General features: G+C 40.3%; 1 pseudogene; it reads left to right on the top strand.

The window, feature by feature from the left end:
- LOC132892425 (zinc finger protein 271-like) overlaps nucleotides 1-21057 on the top strand; it is a 120067-nt pseudogene extending 99010 nt beyond the window's left edge.
- The last annotated feature ends 585 nt before the right edge of the window (nucleotides 21058-21642 follow it).

Below are 21642 nucleotides of genomic sequence, written 5' to 3'. Positions count from 1 at the left end.
ATTAGGATCATACACAACGTATGTTATAGTGAACCAACCAATCAGTTGTTTATAAACTTGAATGGCCTTAAATTTCGTGATTTTGAGGATTACAAAATTGCTCAATTTATGTTTAAAATCAAAAACAAAACTATCCCTGACTATTCAGAGGTTCTTTCAAATCAGAGAGAGTCATTATGAATTAAGAGGAACTCGCATATGTTTGTTAAAACAAAGTTCAGAACAAATGTGAAACAGAGGTGTATATCTATAACAGGAGTTAATTTATGGAATGGTCTTGAAAATGAAATGAAACTGTGTAACACGCTTAAAGGCCTTAAAGCATACAAACAAGATTATCAGTAAATACAAAACTGAGATATGAAATATGTTTGGGAAAAAAATGGTTTGATTTAAATTTGATCCAGCTACTTGATATGTAACGCTACAGAATACGAAAATGTCAAAATCCAATATGTATGTTTTGGTGTTCATTTGAAATTGAAAGCTGTAAAATCGTATTGAACAAAATGTAACAGATACTATTGTTACTATTAATTTTAGCTTTTTTTTTCATTTTTGTTTCTTTCCTTAATTCCTTTGGCATAAAAAAAAGATTTATTAATTTATGAAATGTGATGAGGGTAGATGCGATAAACTTTTGCTTCAGTCTAATCCTTTTCAGTCTTTCTTGCTGATATGTATGTAACCAGTGTGTATGTTATTGAAAGTTGAAATGACCGAAATAAATAATTAAATCTAAAATAAGCAGATGTTGCACTGGTAGGATGGCGTCCAATTTCGTTATACGATATGCAATGACACACTTTTTATATTCAAAAGCGGAGCTCTCCGTCTCATGATTTCTCCTTCCACACACACTTGCCACATTAGTTCACTACCCGTCAAGTTTATTTTTGAACATCATCATGCTTCTAGGATATGTTGCATAATCACGGTCACCTACTTGTACATTTGAGTTGAGAGAGATTTCTTTCACAGCTACCCTAACTTGCAAAAGAACGGTAGCTTTTCCTCTGGCAGTAGTTATTAAAAAAAAAAGACAGAATAATAGTGTTTCCCTCAGGATTTTGTGAAACTAGGGTCAGTGGACCTCGCTCTGGGGGCATGCTCCCCTGTGAGATCATTTTATTTATTTTAAAGTTAAATGTATCAAACTGGAGCACTTTGCGAGCAAAATTAAGAGTTTTAGATCTAGGAAGACCTTGCACAAAATTTTGTGCTTTAGTAATTTAAGCATAAACACACTGGTTGTGTCGATATGAATGGTGATGCCACAGCAAAAAGGCCACACCCGCAAAGCATGGTTAAGGAGTTTAACAGTTCATAAACGGTTAAAAAAAATGACTAGAGCATACACTTCAGCCCTCAAAGAAATGAAGCAGAAGTGGTTACCTGTGTTCAACTGGTTTATTTATTTTTTTTAGAAAATTTAAAATATTGAATAGAGAACATGCAGAATAATTTCATTTTAGCCAAAAATAAACCTATTTTGAACTCTGGTTAGAGCATGCACTTGTGTTTTGAATGACAAATACATGCTACCGGATGCGTTAGCAGCTTTTCTGACTCAAATAAGCTAAAACTCTACAAATTTAACCGTGCACTGTTTTAAAGCGAGGAGATGAGAGTCGGACATGCTGATGTTAACGTTCTCTAAGCTCAAGTTTGATGAATGCTAATTATCAATGCCAACTTCTCCATTGATGTTATCTGTTTGCTGTTTTAAATTGATAACCATCGTATTGTGTTTGGACTAGTGGATGACTGGAGTGGACACTTGGTGTTATCAGTCTCAAATCAAATGGTGTTTGTGTTCTGAAAATGCTTCCGTCACTACAGTCTAGGTAACTCATGGAAAACGCTGTAATGAGCGTTGCCTCACATTTTTAAAAAAAATTATACAATTGCCTGTCTGATTTACCTATCTGTTTTAATAATTATTTGGCAATCTGGGTCAAATTTTGCAAATGACCTTCTAGCCCATCATAATGTGTGTGACATTCTTCATAATCGATAGCCAACTTTTAATTTGGTGTGCCTTGACATTCTGATTTGACCTTTTGATGTGCTTCAGCCCCAACAAGCTTGGAAATCTCTGGTACATATGATAGTCAGTTATGGTGGGGCAAGTTACAGCAGTTTTAAATGAACATGCAGCCTAGCCCATCTCTAAAGTCCTTCCCGCTCCATGCAGTCAGGCACATTGGGCGGCGCTGACCTTCGTTTCCATAGCCCTCGGCCTCTCACCTATACAGGTAGGGTTACAGGGGGGCTAGTCCTCTGGTAACCGCAAGAGGCAACAGCCTAGTCTATAGCTATGTTTTAATGTCCATTTTAAGCTCTTCATTCTGGTCCTTGAAAATGGCATTGCAGGCCAATTCAGGGTGCTGATGCCCAAACAGTTTGTAGATTTATTATTATTTTTTTAAACATTTGGAAGCCTATGCCTCTAATGCCTGTTTTTTTTGTTTGTTTGTTTGTTTGTTTGTTTGTTTGTTTGTTTGTTTGTTTGTTTTTTTTTTTTTTGGCCCCTCCTTTAATTTTTGACCTTTCCATGGCTTTTGTTTCACTGCTGCACACTGCTTTTGCATTAGTGTAGAATGTTAATGTGCATTAGCTAACTTGGTTGTGATTGACCGGTGAGAACAGACATGCTGTCATGTGAACCTGAAATGACAGGCCCACAGAGAGGGCCGGTAAAAGCACGGCAAAACAAAATCTCTGTTCATTATGCCCTGACGAATAAACGTGACCCAAGATAGCTGGTTCTGTTCAGACAGTCATCCTAGCTTACTTCTCAAGGGAATTTTTACAGCTAGGGGAAATATCCTGAGCAAGATCCATTCCAGTATGTTGCCTTCCCTCTTTTTAACGTTCCTGACCGTAGTTGGGAAGCGGGAGTGAATCCGGTTTGCTAGACTCGCTCACTTCCCTGCTCACATGGCTTTCATAATGCTCCTGGATTCTAACGGGTATATGAGTCAGGAGACACACACGGCATTGGTCTGAACAAAGTAACGTCTTCATATGAAAATAGTGCTCATCACCATTACAGTCATAGCTAACTCCACCTACAGTGCTCAGCGTAAATGAGTACACCCCCTTGAAAATAACATTTTAAACAATATCTCAATGAACACAATTTCCAAAATGTTGACAAGACAAAGTTTAAAATAACATCTGTAACTTTATAACGTGAAAGTAAGGTTAATAATATAACTTGGATTACACATTTTTCAGTTTTACTCAAATTAGGGTGGTGCAAAAATGAGTACACCCCACAACAAAAACTACTACATCTAGGCCTCCATGATTTTTAATGACAGCACCAAGTCTTCTAGGCATGGAATGAACAAGTTGGAGACATTTTGCAACATCAATCTTTTTTTTCCATTCTTCAACAATGACCTCTTTTAGTGACTGGATGCTGGATGGAGAGTGATGCTCAACTTGTCTCTTCAGAATTCCCCATAGGTGTTCGATTGGGTTCAGATCAGGAGACATACTTGGCCACTGAATCACTTTCACCCTGTTCTTCTTCAGAAATCCAACAGTGGCCTTAGATGTGTGTTTAGGATCATTGTCATGTTGGAAAAGTGCACGACGACCAAGGGCACGGAGTGATGGTAGCATCTTCTCTTTCAGTATAGAGCAATACATCTGTGAATTCATGATGCCATCAATGAAATGCAGCTCCCCGACACCAGCAGCACTCATGCAGCCCCACATAAGGACACTGCCACCACCATGTTTCACTGTAGGCACCATGCATTTTTCTTTGTATTCCTCACCTTTGCGACGCCATACAGTTTTGAAGCCATCAGTTCCAAAAACATTTATCTTGGTCTCATCACTCCTCCAGAGTACAGAGTCCCAGTAGTTTTCATCTTTGTCAGCATGGGCCCTGGCAAACTCTAGGCGGGCTTTTTTGTGCCTGGGCTTTAGGAGAGGCTTCTTTCGTGGACAGCATCCATGCATGCCATTCCTCTGCAGTGTACGCCGTATTGTGTCACCGGAAATAGGTCACCCCAGTTTGGCTTTCTACTTCTTTTAGATAACTGCAGTGAATTTGCATGCCGATTTTCTTCAACCCTTCTCATCAGAAGACGCTCCTGTCGAGGTGTTAACTTCCGTGGACGACCTGGACGTCTCTGTGAGATGGTTGCAGTTCCATCTTTCTTAAATTTTTGTACCACTTTTGCTACAGTATTCTGACTGATAAGTAAAGCTTTGCTGATCATCTTGTAGCCTTCACCTTTGTGATGTAAAGAAATTATTTTCTTTGGGAAATTCTGAACAGACAAGTTGAGCATCACTCTCCATCCAGCATCCAGTCACTTATCAGTCAGAATACTGTAGAAAAAGTGGTACAAAAATTTAAGAAAGATGGAACTGCAACCATCTCACAGAGACATCCAGGTCGTCCATGGAAGTTAACACCTCGACAGGAGCGTCTTCTGATAAGAAGGGTTGAAGAAAATCGGCATGCAAGTTCACTGCAGTTATCTAAAGAAGTAGAAAGCCAAACTGGGGTGACTATTTCCCATGACACAATACGGCGTACACTGCAGAGGAATGGCATGCATGGATGCCGTCCACGAAAGAAGCCTCTCCTAAAGCCCAGGCACAAAAAAGCCCACCTAGAGTTTGCCAGGGCCCATGCTGACAAAGATGAAGACTACTGGGACTCTATACTCTGGAGTGAGAGAACAAGATAGTTTTTGGAACTGATGGCTTCAAAACTGTATGGCATCACAAAGGTGAGGAATACAAAGAAAAATGCATGGTGCCTACAGTGAAACATGGTGGTGGCAGTGTCCTTATGTGGGGCTGCATGAGTGCTGCTGGTGTCGGGGAGCTGTATTTCATTGATGGCATCATGAATTCACAGACGTATTGCTCTATACTGAAAGAGAAGATGCTACCATCACTCCATGCCCTTGGTTGTCATGCACTTTTGCAACATGACTAAACACACGTCTAAGGCCACTGTTGGATTTCTGAAGAACAACAAGGTGAAAATGATTCAGTGGCCAAGCATGTCTCCTGATCTGAACCCAATCAAACACCTATGGAGAATTCTGAAGAGACAAGTTGAGCATCACTCTTCATCCAGCATCCAGTCACTAAAAGAGGTCATTGTTGAAGAATGGAAAAAGATTGATGTTGCAAAATGTCACCAACTTGTTCATTCCATATCTAGAAGACTTGGTGCTGTCATTAAAAATCATGGAGGCCATACAAAGTACTAGATGTAGTAGTTTTTGTTTTGGGGTGTACTCATTTTTGCACCACCCTAATTTGAGTAAAACTGGAAAAAAAAATGTGTAATCTAAGTTATATTATTAACCTTACTTTCACGTTATAAGTTAAACAGATGTTATATTAAACTTTGTCTTGTCAACATTTTGGAAATTGTTTGTGTTCATTGAGATTGTTTAAAATGTTACTTTTCAAAGGGGGTGCACTCATTTACACTGAGTACTGTAACTTCTGTATAGTGACAAAACCAGCCATATGCTGGGGGGAATCCGGCTAAACCCCTGCTGCAACAGGCCCTCTTAAAACTGCAGGGCATATTTTACAAGTACCCTGCAACTATCTGAGGAAATTATGATTAAAACATTGATAGACTAAAATTAAAATTGAGTTCCATTGATGAAATCTTGACAACAACAACAAAAAAGACTAAAATGTAACTACTATTTTCAGGACACAAGACTAAAAGTAAATTTAAAATTATTTAAATTAAAGATGAACACTGCTACACTGAACTAAAACAAGATTGGTGCCCAAATAAATATTACTTGTACAGATCAAAAATATTTTATGTAAAACCCATTTAGAGACAGAACTGACTTTTAAAGTTGTGTATTTTTGTAGCTGTCTGTTTAGAGACCAAAACACAAGGGACAGATGGATATTTATCAGAGAGGTCTGATTCACAGCACAGCTTTGCCATGTCAGAAGTAAAGCCTTTTATGAGAAACTTTTCTTTGCCTAAATTCTGATAAAGCCTTGCCTGCATTTTCCTATAGTTACTAAATTCATCTTGGAACTTGTCAGCTGTTTTGTGAATCTTACGATACAGTCAAAAACCTTTAATTCAGCCTTCATGAGGCTTAATAATATTGGCATGAGACATTTGTTCTTGTTTCTGTAAACCTCATTTAAAGCCATATACAGTGGGGCAAAAAAGTATTTAGTCAGTCACCAATTGTGCAAGTTCTCCCACTTAAAAAGATGAGAGAGGCCTGTAATTTTCATCATAGGTATACCTCAACTATGAGAGACAAAATGAGGGGGGGAAAAATCCAGAAAATCACATCGTCTGATTTTTAAAGAATTTATTTGCAAATTATGGTGGAAAATAAGCATTTGGTCAATAACAAAAGTTCATCTCAATACTTTGTTATATACCCTTTGTTGGCAATGACAGTGGTCAAATGTTTTCTGTAAGTCTTCAAGGTTTTCACACACTGTTGCTGGTATTTTGGCCCATTCCTCCATGCAGATCTCCTCTAGAGCAGTGATGTTTTGGGGCTGTCGCTGGGCAACACAGACTTTCAACTCCCTCAAAAGATTTTCTATGGGGTTGAGATCTGGAGACTGGCTAGGCCACTCCAGGACCTTGAAATGCTTCTTACGAAGCCACTCCTTTGTTGCCCGGGCAGTGTGTTTGGGATCATTGTCATGCTGAAAGACCCAGCCACGTTTCATCTTCAATGCCTTTGCTGATGGAAGGAGGTTTTCACTCAAAATCTCACGATACATGGCCCCATTCATTCTTTCCTTTACACGGATCAGTTGTCCTGGTCTCTTTGCAGAAAAGCAGCCCCAAAGCATGATGTTTCCACCCCCATGCTTCACAGTATGTATAGTGTTCTTTGGATGCAACTCGGCATTCTTTCTCCTCCAAACACGACAAGTTGAGTTTTTACCAAAAAGTTCTAGTTTGGTTTCATCTGACCATATGACATTCTCCCAATCCTCTTCTGGATCATCCAAATGCTCTCTAGCAAACTTCAGACAGGCCTGGACATGTACTGGCTTAAGCAGGGGGACACGTCTGGCACTGCAGGATTTGAGTCCCTGGCGGCGTAGATGGTAGCCTTTGTTACTTTGGTCCCAGCTCTCTGCAGGTCATTCACTAGGTCCCCCCGTGTGGTTCTGGGATTTTTGCTCACCATTCTTGTGATCATTTTGACCCCACAGGGTGAGATCTTGTGTGGAGCCCCAGATCGAGGGAGATTATCAGTGGTCTTGTATGTCTTCCATTTTCTAATAATTGCTCCCACAGTTGATTTCTTCACACCAAGCTGCTTACCTATTGCAGATTCAGTCTTCCCAGCCTGGTGCAGGTCTACAGTTTTGTTTCTGGTGTCCTTTGACAGCTCTTTGGTCTTGGCCATAGTGGAGTTTGGAGTGTGACTGTTTGAGGTTGTGGACAGGTGTCTTTTATACTGATAACGAGTTCAAACAGGTGCCATTAATACAGGTAACGAGTGGAGGACAGAGGAGCTGCTTAAAGGAGTTACAGGTCTGTGAGAGCCAGAAATCTTGCTTGTTTGTAGGTGACCAAATACTTATTTTACCGAGGAATTTACCAATTAATTCATTAAAAATCCTACAATGTGATTTCCTGGATTCTTTCCCCCCATTCTGTCTCTCATATTTGAAGTGTACCTATGATGAAAATTACAGGCCTCTCTTATCTTTTTAAGTGGGAGAACTTGCACAATTGGTGGCTGACTAAATACTTTTTTGCCCCACTGTATTGATTTTGTGTAAAAAAAAAAGTAAATGTGGTATTTTTCTACAGGTATACAGGAGCATGCAGTGTGAAGAATATATCAATGCCAAAAGAGAAACGCATGTGAATTGGATGAGGTGAGCAGTACACTAGCTGTTGGGTTGTTTTAGTGATTTGATTTTACAGCTCCTCATTTGTTGGAAGAACTTTATCTTCATGTCATTGATGTCTCCACCATGCTTTCTCCAAGTCTGTAACTCTGATTTTTTACCTTTTTCTGAAACGTTGCCTCACTCTTTTAGGTATGTGAATTGTGCCCGTTATGAAGAAGAACAGAATCTTGTGGCATTTGAGTATCAAGGGGGAATTCTGTATCGTTGCTGTCGATCCATTAACCCAGGACAGGAGCTCTTGTTGTGGTATGAAGAGGAATACACCAAAGAACTCTGTCCTGCACCTACAGGAACAACCAGACAGCAAGGTGTTACTTTTGTCTAAGAGGTTATAGAGGTTATTTTCTGCATAATTTCGTGACGTTTCTGAGCCTACCAGTGTTTCTGGGATGAAAGCTGTTGTACAATGCAGTCTGCAATAACTAGAGCATTCCCCAGAGAACTCATTTTGGCCTGTTCCACCAACCAGGTAGGTCTTCTTGATCATATGACCGTGACCAACCAGAGAGGGTGAAGTCTATCAGCTTCCTTTGAGATACGTGAAGTCCGCCCACTGCATATCTTGCTATTGCAAAACTGACTACAGTGGTGCTTGAAAGTTTGTGAACCCTTTAGAATTTTCTATATTTCTGCATAAATATGACCTAAAACATCAGATTTTCACCCAAGTCCTAAAAGTAGATAAAGAGAACCCAGTTAAACAAATGAGACAAAAATATTATACTTGGTCATTTATTTATTGAGGAAAATGATCCAATATTACATATCTGTAAGTGGCAAAAAATATGTGAACCTTTGCTTTCAGTATCTGGTGTGACCCCCTTGTGCAGCAATAACTGCAACTAAACATTTCCGGTAACTGTTGATTAGTCCTTCACACTGGCTTGGAGGAATTTTAGCCCATTCCTCCATACAGAACAGCTTCAACTCTGGGATGTTGGTGGGTTTCCTCACATGAACTGCTCGCTTCGGGTCCTTCCACAACATTTTGATTGGATTAAGGTCAGGACTTTGACTTGGCCATTCCAAAACATTAACTTTATTCTTCTTTAACCATTCTTTGATAGAACAACTTGTGTGCTTAGGGTCGTTGTCTTGGTGCATGACCCACCTTCTCTTGAGATTCAGTTCATGGACAGATGTCCTGGCATTTTCCTTTAGAATTCGCTGGTATAATTCAGAATTCATTGTTCCATCAATGATGGCAAGCCGTCCTGGCCCAGATGCATCAAAACAGGCCCAAACCATGATAGTACCACCACCATGTTTCACAGGTGGGATAAGGTTCTTATGCTGGAATGCAGTGTTTTCCTTTCTCTAAACATGACGCTTCTCATTTAAACCAAAAAGTTCTATTTTGGTCTCATCCATCCACAAAACATTTTTCTAATAGCTTTCTGGCTTGTCCACATGATCTTTAGCAAACTGCAGACAAGCAGCAATGTTCTTTTTGGAGAGCAGTGGCTTTCTCCTTGCAGCCCTACAATGCAAACCATTGTTGTTCAGTGTTATCCTGATGGTGGACTCATGAACAGTAACATTAGCCGATGTGAGAGAGGCCTTCAGTTGCTTAGAAGTTACTCTGGGGTCCTTTGTGACTTCGCCGACTATTACACGCCTTGCTCTTGGAGTGATCTCTGTTGGTTGACCACTCCTGAGGAGGGTAACAATGGTCTTGAATTTCCTCTACTTGTACACAGTCTGTCTGACTGTGGATTGGTGGAGTCCAAACTCTTTAGAGACGGTTTTGTAACCTTTTCCAGCCTGATGAGCATCAACAACGCTTTTTCTGAGGTCCTCAGAAATCTCCTTTGTTCATGCCATGATAAACGTCCACAAACGTGTTGTGAAGGCAAGGCAAGTTTATTTATATAGCACATTTCATACACAGTGGCAGTTCAATGTGCTTTACAGAAGTAAAAGCAAAACAGTAAACGATAGAGAATAAAATTACATAAAATAAATGGGAAAAATATAATAAGAATTAAACAATAGAAATAAAATGAAGTAGAAGTTCAAATGGGGGAGAAAAAAACAGCAGAATAAAATAGAATAAAAGTTAAGTAAAATTTGAAACATGCAGAAACTGTAAAAGTACAGATTATAAAAACATGTATAGAAGACAATATTAATTATTTAACAAAAAGCATCTGAAAACAGCTTGGTCTTTAACCTAGATTTGAAGCTGCCAACAGCAGGAGCATTTTTGATGTCCTCTGGGAGTTGGTTCCATAGCTGCACTGCATAGTAGCTAAAAGCTGCTTCACCACACTTTGTTTTAACAACAGGTTTTAATAGTAAATTTTTTCTGCTGCGATCTGGTAGATCTGATTGGGTTAGGCCGCTGCAACATAGAGAGGTAATTGGGCCCTGTACCATTTAGAGATTTGTACACCAGCAGCAATGCTTTAAAGTCAATTCTGTAGCTTACTGGAAGCCAGTGAAGGGACCTTAGAATTGGAGTAATGTGCTCTGTTCTTTTTGTTCGTGTGAGAACCCTAGCCGCTGCATTTTGCACCAGCTGAAGTCGTTTGATGGTCTTTTTTGGCAGGCCTGTGAAAAGGCCATTGCAGTAATCAACCCTACTAGAGATGAAGGCATGTTTCAGTTTTTCCAGATCATTTTTTGACATAAGTTCTCTTAGTTTGGAAATGTTTTTTAGGTGATAGAATGCCGTTTTAGTGATTGCTTTCATGTGCCTGTCAAAGTTTAGCTCGCTGTCAATGAAAACACCAAGATTTTTAACCATTTCTTTAGTTTTAATCCCTTTAGTGTCAAGAATACTGGTAATCCTGAGTCTTTCATCTTTTTTTCCAAATAGAATTGCTTCTGTTTTATCTGAGTTCAGCTGAAGAAAATTTTGTGACATCCAATTGTTGATTTGATCGATACACTGGTAGAGACATTCAAGGGGGGCATAATCATTAGGTGATAGAGCAAGATAAATTTGGGTGTCATCTGCATAGCAGTGATACAGAATTGAATTGTTATTGATAATTTGCCCAAGTGGGAGCATATAAAGGTTGAAAAGTAATGGTCCAAGAATCGACCCCTGGGGGGGACACCACAGGTCAAGGACATTGACGTTGAGGAACAATTTCCCATGGTAACAAAGAAGCTTCTATCTTTTAAGTATGAATTTAACCAATTGATAACTTTACCAGTCAACTCAACCCAGTGTTCAAGTCGATATAGCAGTATGTTGTGATCAACAGTATCAAAAGCTGCACTGAGGTCCAGTAATACCAGGACCGATGTTTTGCCTGCATCAGTATTAAGACATATGTCATTTATAACTTTAATCAGTGCTGTTTCAGTGCTATGATTGGCATGAAATCCTGACTGAAAATTATCAAAACGGCTGTTTGATATCAAGAAGGCAGTTAATTGATTGAAGACAATTTTTTCAAGGATTTTCCCGATGAATGGTAAATTTGATATTGGCCTGTAGTTATTTAATACTGAAGGATCCAGATTATTTTTTTTAAGTAGGGGCTTTACAACGTCTTTTTTCAGGGACACAGGAACAACGCCAGTCTCTAGGGATGTATTTATAATTTGAAGCACATCTGTAATTATAAGATGAAGAACAGACTTAAAGTTGGTGGGCAGAATGTCCAATTCAGATGTTGAGGAACTGAGATTTTGTACAGTTTTTTCAAGAGTCTCATCAATTAAACAAAATTCTGGCATTGTGTTGAAGTTATCTATTTGTGTCATTGGTGACTGCAGTTTTTCAATTTTTGCAGCTGAGATATATTATGAGCAATATTCTGCCGTATTTTATCAATTTTACCTTTGAAAAAGGATGCAAACTCATTGCATTTATTAACTGAGAGAAGTTCAGGTGCTAATTGTGGTGGGGGATTAGTTAGCTTCTCTACTGTTGAAAATAGCACACGGGCATTGTTCATATTCCTGTTTATGATATTGGAGAAGAAAGACTGTCTTGCTTTACGAATTTCATAATTATAATTACAAAGCATCTCTTTATGGATTTGATAATGGATGTGAAGTTTAGATTTGCGCCATTTTCTTTCAGTCTTTCTACATTCTCTCTTTAGCAGTTTAAAGAGAGAATGTAGAAAGACTGAAAGAAAATGGCAAAAATGAAGATCAGACTTTGATAGATCCCTGTTTTTTAAATAAAACAGGGTGCCCACTCGCACCTGATTGTCATCCCATTGATTGAAAACACCTGACTCTAATTTCACCTTCAGATTAACTGCTAATCCTAGAGGTTCACATACTTTTGCCACTCAGATATGTAATATTGTATCACTTTCCTCAATAAATAAATGACCAAGTATAATATTGTTGTCTCATTTGTTTAACTGGGTTCTCTTTATCTACTTTTCGGACTTGTGTGAAAATCTGATGATGTTTTAGGTCATATTTATGCAGAAATATAGAAAATTCTAAAAGGTTCACAAACTTTCAAGCACCACTGTATATAGTAAACCACAAGATATTGTTGTAGTTTTATTCATCATGCCCAGTTTAACCAGAAGTAGCGTAAAATGCATGCCCTGTGGATCCCAAGTGGCACAGCAGAAAAGTGTTGTCCCTGTCATCCTCCCCATCATCCAGATATTGCCATTTTCAAATCCTGATGACGCCACAATCATCTGTGGTTGGGAGCTCAAGAGAGCAAAATTGTCTGGGCTCTCTGAGAGGGAGAGATGGCATGCTCTCTTTTCTCTGCCCTGTCAGTTACACTGGCCAGTCATGGGTGTGTGAGAGCACATTTAATAGGAAGTAAGTGGATTGGGCTTTCGTCCGAGTGTGCTTTGCAGCCCCCTGACATTGTATGAGTAAAACCTGGTCAACTGGTGTTTCTTGTCTTGGAGGAAGCACATGATAGCCCTCCCTGGTTGGTAGCTGTTATGTGATACTGGAGAGGAGTCTGATGGGTGGGAATTGGCCATGGCTAAATTAGGGAGAAAATTGGGGAGAAATGGGGGGCGGGGGGAATGCCCTGTCACAGCAAACACATAATATAGGATAATGTCAGACCTCCCCATATTACAGAAACACTGGGGGGGGGGCGCGGCATTATAATACCTTCAGTGCAATATAACCAGCTGGCTGGAAAGAAGTTAGTTGAAAACACACATGCAGTGTGTCTGAACCAAGCGAAGTTGTTAATTGGATAATGCAGATGTCAGTCAAACCCATCAACCATTATAAAAATCAATTGCAACACATTTGCTTTATTTCAGGAGCATGTGTAATGGTTATATTATCAAGCAATTTAACAAGCAATAACAATTTTAGTATTTTTATGGAATTCAATAATTCCACAAGAGTCATACCATGGAGAACTTATCTTTTTATTTATGTTAAATTTTAGCTCCTTAAAGTGCATATCACGAGTAAATTCAGGAGCAAGATCAATGTAATTCTCCTATTTTATATTAAACTTTGGTCAAATATCTATAACATTCTGCATTCTCTGAATTTTTTTTTTACCTTGCGCAATACCAGAAAAATTCAGTTGAAATCAAGCCATTTGAGGCGAATTGGTCCGCCTCTGGAAAAACTTGGCATTTGAATTTCCCGGCAAACACTGATTTCTGTGACGTCGCGTGCGGGACGCCTCCCTCTGAATCCTACGTCAGCGCTGGTTTGTTTATGAGAAAACGACCTGATGGTTTTCTGCAAATTTCTTCAACGTTATCACGTAATTATTAAAATGGTTAACAGATGTATCGTAGGAGGGTGTAGCAACACCAATCATGATGGGATTAGTACTCATCGTTTCCCAAAAGACCGGACAATGAGAGAGAAATGGGAGCGCTTGGTCTACACAGGCTGTGCACTGAAACCGTGCAAGCTCTCGCAGCCTGCTGACGCTTCCACAGGTGACGTCACGAATCTGGCTCCAGACTCCCTTGGGATTTTTCCAGATGCATTTTATTTTATTTTTTTCTGCTGTCGACAGATGGCCTTGGGCAAAATTACCCTTCTGGATGAGTGTGTAAAGGGACATACTTTTCATATATAAAAAAATAAATAAATTGGTCGAGGATATGCACTTTAAACTCTTGCAGCTGAAAAACTTCAACATGTTAAGGAACAAATTGCGTCTGATGAATTAACGAACAATTAAACACATGGAGGTTTGGTTGTTTTATTACTACAAATCACACCGTGGCATTCTTCAAATACTGCAGTAAGGAAATTACTATTGCTGCAGACCTACTTGAATGCCATCTGAACCGATGCAGTGTGTCCCTTTTTTTTTTATACGCCTACATTTAAATTAAATGACTGTTATGTGTCTTAATTTATGGATGTTGGCTTGCTTTCATCAATTACATTAATATGAATCATGGGGCTTCACAAAATCCCACAAAACTTAATTTCATGAAATTAGTGTTGTAGGTACACAGTCCGTCTAAGAACTACAACAGCCCGTGTCTTTAAGAAACTACATTTCCCATCAGCCCACTTCCGCGTTGACCTGAGTCACGCCAGGGCGGGATCACCGTCACGTCCTTCATGAATGCATAAGTAACGGAACAACGCTTCCGTCTTCCTCTTTTGGTGCCGTGATCTCAACACGGACACAGGGAGAATCACTCGCGCCACCGGGCAAACCAGATAAGACGTCTTTTTCTTTCTTTCTTGCAAGATCCACGAGTTAGCGTGATTTCTTTGTTTACCATTGGCCACGGTAGACTCTAAGATCGCGTGATTTTAAACTCAGTGAGTTACAACTGGTTTCATTCATTAAGTACGTACGACTGCAGCTCAAAGCAGTTAATTTATAATTAGGAGCGACCAGAATTCCTCCTGATTGAAGCGCTGTGCACATTGTTTAATCAGAGACTTTCTTTTCATCACGACCGACCATGAGCCAGACCAGGAAGTTCTCTGCGCTTTCCACAGAAGCAACTTACGTGCTTCACAACGGCGAAACTCCAAAAGTCTCAGAACATCTCTTCATAATCTCGCATAGAAGCGAGATACTAAGTAAGACTTGGCATTTGGGCAAAATCTAGTCTTAGGAATTGGCTTTTATTGAAATAGTGTGAATTTGAACTCAGGAATGTTTTATTTGTCACACTGTAGACATGTAGCGTGTTGAATTGTTTTGTTTAATCTCTCAATTGTTTAATAGATCGTCTGTGCATGCTCCTCTCTATCCCTGACTAACACTTTAATTTCCTTATCACACATTTTGACCTTATCAAGGTTTCAGTGGATTCAGTACTGTTATAAGCTAGTGAAATTAGCCTATGGTTAATTTCTTTTGGCTCATTAGCATCCAAAGCTAATCCTTTTGTTTCATTAGCCTCCAGGGCTAATTGTATTGTCTCAAGGGAACACTAGGCCTTAACACGTGGTGGTCCTCCCCCACACTCGCCAACACACCTTAGCTAGCCACACGGCTAATTCTTTTGTCTACTTAGCAACACAAAGCTAATCTAGGCCTCACCACGTGGTCAACCACACCTCAGTTAGCATCCCATGCTAGCTTCTTTCTTTTGCTAGGCTATAGACCTAACCACGTGGTCAACTCCTCCCCCACAAACACACGTGGAGTTAGCTACCAGAGCTAATCCTTTTTTTTTTGTAGGCCACACACATGGGGCCTTTCACACACACAAGCAGACATTAGTGACACGTGGTCAACTCCCCCACGTGGCCACCACTCTCAAACACATCTTGGCTAGCTTTCCTTTGTCTTACCTTAGCTACATAAGGCCTCACACCTTAGTTAGCAACAGAGCTAATCCTTTGTTCTACTTAGATAACATCCCTTTGTCTTATCTAGCAACCAAGCTAGGCCTACACACACACACACACACACACACACACACCATATCATATTTGTATATAATGATTCCATCTGCTATTATCCATTTTAATCTTTATAATAAATTCCATTATTATTGAAACTGTGTATTTATTTGTGTTCCAATATTTCCGAAGTTGCCCAATCTCCCAAATAATTAAAAAAGGTGCATATAAGTTATGTAATATGGTAAGTGATCATAATAATTTGGAATATACCATAATTTAGCTGTTTGGTAATTTATTATTAGGCACCAAAATTAATGGTATTAATTAATGAGACTGATTCCATGAGTGATTTAATGACTATGAGACTGGTTCAATTTAAACGATTCAAATGAGACTGATTCAATTTAATTATTAACCTTCAAATTTAATGAGACTGATTTGAGATTGATCACTTAATAATTACCAAATGTACCTACAGTGTGTAATTGAAATTAATAAGTGTTTTAAACTTGACAACCTAATCCATATACAACCCCAATTCCAAAAAAGTTAGGACAAAGTACAAATTGTAAATAAAAACGGAATGCAATGATGTGGAAGTTTCAAAATTCCATATTTTATTCAGAATAGAACATAGATGACATATCAAATGTTTAAACTGAGAAAATGTATCATTTAAAGAGAAAAATTAGGTGATTTTAAATTTCATAACATCTCAAAGTTGGGACAAGGCCATGTTTACCACTGTGAGACATCCCCTTTTCTCTTTACAACAGTCTGTAAACGTCTGGGGACTGAGGAGACAAGTTGCTCAAGTTTAGGGATAGGAATGTTAACCCATTCTTGTCTAATGTAGGATTCTAGTTGCTCAACTGTCTTAGGTCTTTTTTGTCGTATCTTCCATTTTATGATCCGCCAAATGTTTTCTATGGGTGAAAGATCTGGACTGCAGGCTGGCCAGTTCAGTACCCGGACCCTTCTTCTACGCAGCCATGATGCTGTAATTGATGCAGTATGTGGTTTGGCATTGTCATGTTGGAAAATGCAAGGTCTTCCCTGAAAGAGACGTCGTCTGGATGGGAGCATATGTTGCTCTGGAACCTGGATATATCTTTCAGCATTGATGGTGTCTTTCCAGATGTGTAAGCTGCCCATGCCACACGCACTAATGCAACCCCATACCATCAGAGATGCAGGCTTCTGAACTGAGCGCTGATGATAACTTGGGTCATCCTTCTCCTCTTTAGTCCGAATGACACGGCGTCCCTGATTTCCATAAAGAACTTCAAGTTTTGATTCGTCTGACCACAGAACAGTGTTCCACTTTGCCACAGTCCATTTTAAATGAGCCTTGGCCCAGAGAAGACGTCTGCGCTTCTGGATCATGTTTAGATACGGCTTCTTCTTTGAACTATAGAGTTTTAGCTGGCAACGGCGGATGGCACGGTGAATTGTGTTCACAGATAATGTTCTCTGGAAATATTCCTGAGCCCATTTTGTGATTTCCAATACAGAAGCATGCCTGTATGTGATGCAGTGCCGTCTAAGGGCCCGAAGATCACGGGCACCCGGTATGGTTTTCCGGCCTTGACCGTTACGCACAGAGATTCTTCCAGAGTCTCTGAATCTTTTGATGATATTATGCACTGTAGATGATATGTTCAAACCCTTTGCAATTTTACACTGTTGAACTCCTTTCTGATATTGCTCCACTATTTGTCGGCGCAGAATTAGGCGGGTTGGTGATCCTCTTCCCATCTTTACTTCTGAGAGCCGCTGCCACTCCAAGATGCTCTTTTTATACCCAGTCATGTTAATGACCTATTGCCAGTTGACCTAATGAGTTGCAATTTGGTTCTCCAGCTGTTCCTTTTTTGTACCTTTAACTTTTCCAGCCTCTTATTGCCCCGTCCCAACTTTTTTGAGATGTGTTGCTGTCATGAAATTTCAAATGAGCCAATATTTGGCATGAAATTTCAAAATGTCTCACTTTCGACATTTGATATGTTGTCTATGTTCTATTGTGAATACAATATCAGTTTTTGAGATTTGTACATTATTGCATTCTGTTTTTATTTACAATTTGTACTTTGTCCCAACTTTTTTGGAATCAGGGTTGTATAAAATTCAGATAGAAACTACAGATTTGCTTGTGTAAATGCTACTAGAAACTATTTGCAAATAAATCTATCCATATCCAGTTTGATAAATAAGGCCCATTTTTGGATCTTTTAGAACCTTGAATGTGAGGGCTGAGTTTCCTTCTCAATCCTGGATGAGATGTAAATAAGGCTAGGCTTGCCATTACTAGACTTGACATGATGTCCAACAGGAACCAACAACTCCCCTTTGGTCGCTCAGACCCACGGGGCTATGGCCAATGCTGTGCATAGCTGCTGTTCCAGGACCTTATTGAATCTCCCAGTATTCCAAGCTAGAGGCTGCTATATCTTAGTCTGCAACCTTTTTTTTTTTGTCTCAGTCTTAATTCATGTAGAATCTTGATTAAGTTTCAGTAAAAGCACTCCTTACATTGGGTTAGTGTTATATTTTATAATCTTGTTGCATTTCATGTTCAATTTATTTTTGTCCTTTCATTTCTCCAGGAGTAAAGAACGCTCTGCTGCAAGTCTTTTCATGCTCCACATGCCCCCGTTCCAATGCATCTCCAGTTTACCTCGACAAGCACATCCAGAGATGCCACTATGAAGAGTACGTGAGACTGCGAGAATCAGGAGAGATTAAATATAAGCTTCAGATCCCCTCCAAATGCTCCAGTCGTCAACCAACATCAACTGATATTATCCATTCTGGTACTTCCCATAATGATATACAGAAGGAAATTCACCACTGCTCAGATTGTGGAAAGAGTTTTAGTTATCAGAATGCATTCAAAAAACACCAGCGCATTCACACAGGGGAAAAGCCGTATCACTGCTCACAGTGTGGGAAGAGTTTTACTTGTCAGAGTGCTCTCCAAACACACCAGCGCATTCACACAGGAGAGAAGCCGTTTCACTGCTCACAGTGTGGGAAGAGTTTTACTCGTCAGAGTCATCTCCAACAACACCAGCGCATTCACACAGGAGAGAAGCCGTTTCACTGCTCACAGTGTGGGAAGAGTTTTACTTATCAGAGTGATCTCCAACGACACCAGCGCATTCACACAGGAGAGAAGCCGTTTCACTGCTCACAGTGTGGGAAGAGTTTTACTCGTCAGAGTGATCTCCCACAACACCAGCGCATTCACACAGGAGAGAAGCCGTTTCACTGCTCACAGTGTGGGAAGAGTTTTACTAGTCAGAGTGCTCTCCAAAAACACCAGCGCATTCACACAGGAGAGAAGCCGTTTCACTGCTCACAGTGTGGGAAGAGTTTTACTAGTCAGAGTGCTCTCCAAAAACACCAGCGCATTCACACAGGAGAGAAGCCGTTTCACTGCTCACAGTGTGGGAAGAGTTTTATTAGTCAGTATGATCTCCAACGACACCAGCGCACTCACACAGGAGAGAAGCCGTTTCACTGCTCACAGTGTGGGAAGAGTTTTGCTAGTCAGAGTCATATCCAAGAACACCAGCGCATTCACACAGGAGAGAAGCCGTATCACTGCTCACAGTGTGGGAAGAGTTTTACTAGTCGGAGTGCTCTCCAAAAACACCAGCGCAATCACACAGGAGAGAAGCCGTATCACTGCCCACAGTGTGGGAAGAGTTTTACTCAGCAGAGTGCTCTCCAAAAACACCAGCGCAATCACACAGGAGAGAAGCCGTATCACTGCTCACAGTGTGGGAAGAGTTTTACTAGTCAGAGTGCTCTACAAACACACCAGCGCATTCACACAGGAGAGAAGCCATTTCACTGCTCACAGTGTGGGAAGAGTTTTACTCAGCAGAGTACTCTCCAAATACACCAGCGCATTCACACAGGAGAGAAGCCGTATCACTGCCCACAGTGTGGGAAGAGTTTTACTCAGCAGAGTGCTCTCCAAAAACACCAGCGCATTCACACAGGAGAGAAGCCGTATCACTGCTCACAGTGTGGGAAGAGTTTTACTAGTCAGAGTGCTCTCCAAACACACCAGCGCATTCACACAGGAGAGAAGCCATTTCACTGCTCACAGTGTGGGAAGAGTTTTACTAGTCAGAGTGCTCTCCAAACACACCAGCGCATTCACACAGGAGAGAAGCCGTTTCACTGCTCACAGTGTGGGAAGAGTTTTACTCAGCAGAGTGCTCTCCAAACACACCAGCGCATTCACACAGGAGAGAAGCTGTATCACTGCTCACAGTGTGGGAAGAGTTTTACTGAACGGAGTGCTCTCCGACGACACCAGCGCATTCACACAGGAGAGAAGCCGTATCACTGCTCACAATGTGGGAAGAGTTTTACTTGGCAGAGTGCTCTCCGACGACACCAGCACATTCACACAGGAGAGAAGCCATTTCACTGCTCACAGTGTGGGAAGAGTTTTGCTAGTCAGAGTGCTCTCCAAAAACACCAGCGCAATCACACAGGAGAGAAGCCGTTTCACTGCTCACAGTGTGGGAAGAGTTTTGCTAGTCAGAGTGCTCTCCAAAAACACCAGCGCAATCACACCAGGAGAGAAGCTGTTTCACTGCCCACAGTGTGGGAAGAGTTTTACTAGTCAGAGTGCTCTCCAAATACACCAGCGCATTCACACAGGAGAGAAGCCGTATCACTGCTCACAGTGTGGGAAGAGTTTTACTCAGCAGAGTGATCTCCAACGACACCAGCGCATTCACACAGGAGAGAAGCTGTATCACTGCTCACAGTGTGGGAAGAGTTTTACTCGTCAGAATAATCTGCAAATACAGCAGCGCATTCACACAGGAGAGAAGCCGTATCACTGCTCACAGTGTGGGAAGAGTTTTCCTCAGCAGAGTGATCTCCAACAACACCAGTGTATTCACACAGGATAGAAGCTGTATCACTGCTCACAGTGTGGGAAGATGTTTGCTTGTTTAGTTACATTTAAGACCTTCAAGTGCACTAACTCAGAGACATTGCATGATTTAAAGTTGTCAAATTAAATATGGTTGTTACAGTTTTGGCTGAAAATGACCTGTACTTTGAACTTTATTGTTCATGTTACACTGGTCATCAATTTTTCAGAAGTTGTCTGCTTCAGAGATGAAGTTGGCTATTATGAAATTTGGTGTGTTGAATTAGAAGTGACAGTTAATCAGCTGATTGGCTATGGCTTCCCAGATATTTAAGATTTTAAATTTTATGTTTGTGTAGGGGAGAGCGGGGTAAGATGAGCCACTTTTTACATTTTTCATCATAACTACATGTTAAAGCCATTTTTGCTTCCAGTCTACACACCATACCAAATTTCAAAGTGTACTGTTACTATCTGAGCAAAAAATAATTGATAAGCTCTTATGGTTAGAGTGATATTACCTCTTGAAAAAAAAATGTCAAGTGGCTCAACTTACCCCATGCACGGGGTAAGATGAGCCACTGTGTGGGGTAAATTGAGCCAACACAAAACATGTTAGGTTAACAAAGTAAACAACTTTTATTATTAGAAATGCAATCAGTGAATCAAGTCAAGTCAATCAAGTGGGGGATAGGGCCGTTGCATAGAGAAGGGGAGATGAAGAGAGAGGTGATAGAACGAGATGGGATAGGGAGGGATAGATAGATGGATAGAGAGAGAGATATGCGTAGATAGATAGAAAGAGGGATGGTTAGAGAGGGAATGAGAGATGTACTATATTATAGAAATTATTAAAACAGTAGAACAGTGCCAAAAAATCTTATTTCTTTCAGTAGGTTAAAACATGCAGCAATCATTCCATCCATAATAATTTCATCATTATTCAATGTTCCAAGCGTTCAAATTGCAAGGGAACACCATTTGCCTCTCCCTCCGTGCTGTCCCCCCAACAGTAAAGGGGCAGGGCAATTTTTTCACAATATCCTGTCTTGACAGGA

The sequence above is a fragment of the Neoarius graeffei genome, chromosome 1 (assembly GCF_027579695.1).
Source record: "Neoarius graeffei isolate fNeoGra1 chromosome 1, fNeoGra1.pri, whole genome shotgun sequence".
NCBI classification, from domain to species: Eukaryota; Metazoa; Chordata; class Actinopteri; order Siluriformes; family Ariidae; genus Neoarius; species Neoarius graeffei.
This window is presented reverse-complemented; position numbering and strand designations above follow the sequence as displayed.